This window comes from Trachypithecus francoisi, unplaced genomic scaffold (assembly GCF_009764315.1).
Source record: "Trachypithecus francoisi isolate TF-2019V2 unplaced genomic scaffold, Tfra_2.0 Lachesis_group15, whole genome shotgun sequence".
Taxonomy (NCBI): domain Eukaryota; kingdom Metazoa; phylum Chordata; class Mammalia; order Primates; family Cercopithecidae; genus Trachypithecus; species Trachypithecus francoisi.
This window is the reverse complement of record NW_022681460.1, coordinates 40,397,058-40,403,057: the sequence shown is the minus strand read 5'-3', so window position 1 is coordinate 40,403,057 and position 6,000 is coordinate 40,397,058.

Here is a 6,000-nt window from a genome sequence, read left to right as displayed (position 1 = left end):
TGGTGATACTTAGGTGAACAAGGTCTGGAGTGGACCTCCAGCAAACTCCAACAGACCTGCAGCTCAGGGTCCTGACTGTTAGAAGGAAAACTAATAAACAGAAAGGACATCCACAACAAAACCCCATCTGTACATCACCATCATCAAACCCCAAAGGTAGATAAAACCACAAAGGTGGGGAGAAACCAGAGCAGAAAAGCTGAAAATTCTAAAAATCAGAGCACCTCTTCTCCTCCAAAGGAACACAGCTCCTCACCAGCAACGGAACAAAGCTAGACAGAAAATGACTTCAACGAGTTGAGAGAAGGCTTCAGTCGATCAAACTTCTCAGAGCTAAAGGAGGATGTTCGAACCCATTGCAAAGAAACTAACAACCTTGAAAAAAGATTAGATGAATGACTAACTAGAATAACCAGCGTAGAGAAGACCTTAAATAACCTAATGGAGATGAAAACCACGGCATGAGAACTATGTGACACACACACAAGCTTCAGTAGCCAATTCAATCAACTGGAAGAAAGGGTATCAGTGACTGAAGATCAAATGAATGAAATGAAGTGAGAAGAGAAGTTTAGAGAAAAAAAAGAGTAAAAAGAAATGAACAAAGCCTCCAAGAAATATGGGACTATGTGAAAAGACCAAATCTACGTCTGATTGGTGTACCTGAAAGTGACATGGAAAAAGGAACCAAGTTGGAAAACACTCTTCAGGATATTGTCCAGGAGAATTTCCACAACATAGCAAGGCAGGCCAACATTCAAATTCAGGAAATACAGACCCACCACAGAGACATTCCTCAAGAAGAGCAACTCCAAGATACATAATTGTCAGACTTACCAAAGTTGAAATGAAGGAAAAAATGTTAAGGGCAGCCAGAGAGAAAGGTCAGGTTACCCACAAAGGGAAGCCCATCAGACTAACAGTGGATCTCTCAGCAGAAACTCTCCAAGCCAGAAGAGAGTGGGGGCCAATATTCAACATTCTTAAAGAAAATAATTTTCAACCCAGAATTTCATATCTAGTCAAACTAAGCTTCATAAGTGAAGGAGAAATAAAATCCTTTACAGATAAGCAAATGCTGAGAGATTTTGTCGCCACCAGGCCTGCCTTACAAGAGTGCCTGAAGGAAGCACTAAACATGGAAAGGAACAACCAGTACCAGCCACTGCAAAAACATGCCAAACTGTAAAGACCATCAATGCTAGGAATAAACTGCATCAACTAACGAGCAAAATAACCAGCTAACATCATAATGACAGGATCAAATTCACATATAACAATATTAACCTTAAATGTAAATGGGCTAAATGCTCCAATTAAAAGACACCATTTGGCAAATTGGTTAAAGAGTCAAGATCCATGAGTGTGCTGTATTTAGGAGACCCATCTCACATGCAGAGACACACATAGGCTCAAAATAAAGGGATGGAGGAAGATCTACCAAGCAAATAGAAAACAAACAAAAAAAAGCAGTGGTTGCAATCCTAGTCTCTGATAAACCAGACTTTAAACCATCAAAGATCAAAAGAGACAAAGAAGGCCATTACATAATGGTAAAGTGATCAGTTCAACAAGAAGAGCTAACTATCCTAAATATATATGCACCCAATACAGGAGCACCCAGATTCATAAAGCAAGTCCTTAGAGACCTACAAAGAGACTTAGATTCCCACACAATAATAATGGGAGACTTTAACACCCCACTGTCAACATTAGACAGATCAACACAGAAAGTTAACAAGGATATCCAGGAGTTGAACTCAGCTTTGCACCAAGAGGACCTAATAGACATCTACAGAACTCTCCACCCCAAATCAACAGAATATACATTCTTCTCAGCACCACATCACACTTATTCCAAAATTGACCACATAGTTGGAAGTAAAGCACTCCTCAGCAAATGTACAAGAACAGAAATTATAACAAACTGTCTCTCAGACCACAGGGCAATCAAACTAGAACTCAGGATTAAGAAACTCACTCAAAACCACTCAACTACATGGAAACTGAACAACCTGCTTCTGAATGACTGCTGGGTACATAACAAAATGAAGGCAGAAATAAAGATGTTCTTTGAAACCAATGAGAACAAAGATACAACATACCAGAATCTCTGGGACACATTTAAAGCAGTGTGTAGAAGGAAATTTATAGCACTAAATGCCCCAAGAGAAAGCAAGAAAGATCTAAAATTGATACGCTAACATCACAATTAAAAGAACTAGAGAAGCAAGAGCAAACACATTCAAAAGCTAGGAGAAGGCAAGAAATAACTAAGAGGAGAGCAGAACTGAAGGAGATAGAGAAACAAAATCCCTTCAAAAAATCAATGTATCCAGGAGTTGATTTTTTGAAAACATCAACAAAATTGATAGACCACTAGCAAGACTAATAAAGAAAAGAGAGAAGAATCAAATAGATGCAATAAAAAATGATAAAGGGGATACCACCATCGATCCCACAGAAATACAAACTACCATCAGAGAATACTATAAACACCTCTACACAAATAAACTAGAAAATCTAGAAGAAATGGATAAATTTCTGGACACATACACCCTCCCAAGACTAAACCAGGAGGAATTTGAATCCCTGAATAGACCAATAACAGGCTCTGAAATTGAGACAATAATTAATAGCCTACCAATGAAAAAAAGTCCAGGACCAGACAGATTCATAGCCGAATTCCACCAGAGGTACAAGGAGGAGCTGGTACCATTCCTTCTGAAACTATTCCAATCAATAGAAAAAGAGGGAATCCTCCCTAACTCGTTATTTCAGGCCAGCATCATCCTGATACCAAAGCCTGGCAGAGACACAACAAAAAAAGAGAATTTTAGACCAATATCCCTGATGAACATCGATGCAAAACTCCTCAATAAAATGCTGGCAAACTGAATCCAGCAGCACATCAAAAAGCTTATCCACCATAATCAAGTGGGTTTCATCCCTGGGATGCAAGGCTGGTTCAACACACACAAATCAATAAATGTAATCCATCATTTAAACAGAACCAAAGACAAAAATCACATGATTATCTCAATAGATGCAGAAAAGACCTTCGACAAAATTCAACAGTGCTTCATGCTAAAAAGTCTCAATAAATTAGGTATTGATAGGACGTATCTCAAAATAATAAGAGCTGTTTATGACAAACCCACAGCCAATATCATACTGAATGGGCAAAAACTGGAAGCATTCCCTTTGAAAACCGGCACAAGACAAGCATGCCCTCTCTCACCACTCCTATTCAACATAGTGTTGGAAGTTCTGGCTAGGGCAATTAGGCAAGAGAAAGAAATCAAGGGTATTCAGTTAGGAAAAGAAAAAGTCAAATTGTCCCTGTTTGCAGATGACATGATTGTATATTTAGAAAACCCCATCATCTCAGCCCAAAATCTCCTTAAGCTGATAAGCAACTTCAGCAAAGTCTCAGGATACAAAATTAATGTGCAAAAATCACAAGCATTCTTATACACCAATAACAGACAAACAGAGAGCCAAATCATGATTGAACTCCCATTCACAATTGCTTCAAAGAGAATAAAATACCTAGGAATCCAACTTACAAAGGATATGAAGGACCTCTTCAAGGGGAACTACAAACCACTGCTCAATGAAATAAAAGAGGACACCAACAAATGGAAGAACATTCCTTGCTCATGGATAGGAAGAATCAATATTGTGAAAATGGCCATACTGCCCAAGGTAATTTATAGATTCAATGCTATCCCCATCAAGCTACCAATGACTTTCTTCACAGAATTGGAAAAAAACTACTTTAAAGTTCATATGGAACCAAAAAGAGCCCGCATTGCCAAGACAATCCTAAGTCAAAAGAATAAAGCTGGAGGCATCACGCTACCTGACTCCAAACTATACTACAAGGCTACAGTAACCAAAAGAGCATGGTACTGGTATCAAAACAGAGATATAGACCAATGGAACAGAACAGAGTCCTCAGAAATAATATCACACATCTACAACCATCTGATCTTTAACAAACCTGACAAAAACAAGAAATGGGGAAAGGATTCCCTATTTAATAAATGGTGCTGGGAAAATTGGCTAGCCACAAGTAGAAAGCTGAAACTGGATCCTTTCCTTACTCCTTATATGAAAATTAATTCAAGATGGATTAGAGACTTAAATGTGAGACCTAATACCATAAAAACCCTAAAAGAAAACCTAGGTAATACCATTCAGGACATAGGCATGGGCAAGGACTTCATGTCTCAAACACCAAAAGCAACGGCAACAAAAGCCAAAATTGACAAATGGGATCTCATTAAAGTAAAGAGCTTCTGCACAGCAAAAGAAACTTCCATCAGAGTGAACAGGCAACCTACAGAATGGGAGAAAATGTTTGCAATCTACCCATCTGACAAAGGGCTAATATTCAGAATCTACAAAGAACTTAAACAAATGTACAAGAAAAAATCAAGTAACCCCATCAAAAAGTGGCCAAACTATATGAACAGACACTTTTCAAAAGAAGACATTTATGTAGCCGACACATGAAAAAATACTCATCATCACTGGCCATCAGAGAAATGCAAATCAAAACCACAATGAGATACCATCTCACACCAGTTAGAATGGCAATCATTAAAAAGTCAAGAAACAAGAGGTGCTGGAGATAATGTGGAGAAATAGGAACACTTTTACACTGTTGGTGGGACTGTAAACTAGGTCAACCATTGTGGAAGACAGTGTGGCGATTCCTCAAGGATCTAGAACTAGAAATACCATTTGACCCAGCCATCCCACTACTGGGTATATACCCAAAGGATTATAAATCATGCTGCTATAAAGACACATGCACACATATGTTTACTGCGGCACTATTCACAATAGCGAAGACTTAGAACCAACCCAAATGTCCATCAATGATAGACTGGATTAAGAAAATTTGGCACATATATACTATGGAATACTACGCAGCCATAAAAAAGGATGAATTCATGTCCTTTGTAGGGACATGGATGAAGCTGGAAACCATCATTCTCCGTAAACTATCGCAAGGACAGAAAACCAAACACCGTATGTTCTCACTCATAGGTGGGAAATGAACAATGAGAACACTTGGACACAGGATGGGGCACATCACACACACCGGGGCCTGTCATGGGGGGGAGGTAGGGGGAGGTATAGCATTAGGGGATATACCTAATGTAAACGACGAGTTAATGGGTGTAGCACACCAACATGGCACATGTGTACATATGTAACAAACCTGCACGTTGTGCACATGTACCCTAGAACTTAAAGTATATTAATTAAACAAAAATAATAATAATACTAGTCAAAACCCAGTAACATGACTTCATAACTTGGAGTTTGAAACATTCTTCTAAATCATGACAGTACAGGTTTCATTTCTGTTCCTGCAAGTGGCAAGATCTTTTTCCCATCAATGCCTTCTCATTTTGTTTGCTTTCTTGCTTGGAAAAACTTTTCCTTTTTTCTCTGCATTTAAAAAAGACCATCTAATTGCTTCCTCTCTAGAAAGTGTTTCCAAGACTATTCCAGTCCATAGTGTCTCCTTTCCTGATGTCTATTTTTGACACACAAGAGATCATCACACATTTTTTACACTAAATTATATGATATCTTGTGATGTTCTATAATTGTCTTATATCTTAGTTAGTTATATCTCTTTGACAGTGACTACATTCTATGTTTTTGCTTCTATATCCTTTGAAATGTCTAGCAAAAGCACATGTGTGTTAGGCACATCACAGATACTAAAAAACAGCTATGTACCCTATATAAGTCAACCGCTGAGCTTTCATTTCTTCAGCTCTGAAATGAAGGAGATGTTTTATTATTCTAAAGTCTCTTCCAGTTTATTAGTCTATATTTCTATGATATATGAGGACTTCTATAAAATGCACAAATGAAGAAAAAATACAAAACTTTTTTTTCTATTAGCAACTACCGTAAAAGAAAAGTTCTTGTGTGAGACAAAAAACGTCTGAAACGTTTTGTCACTTTTTG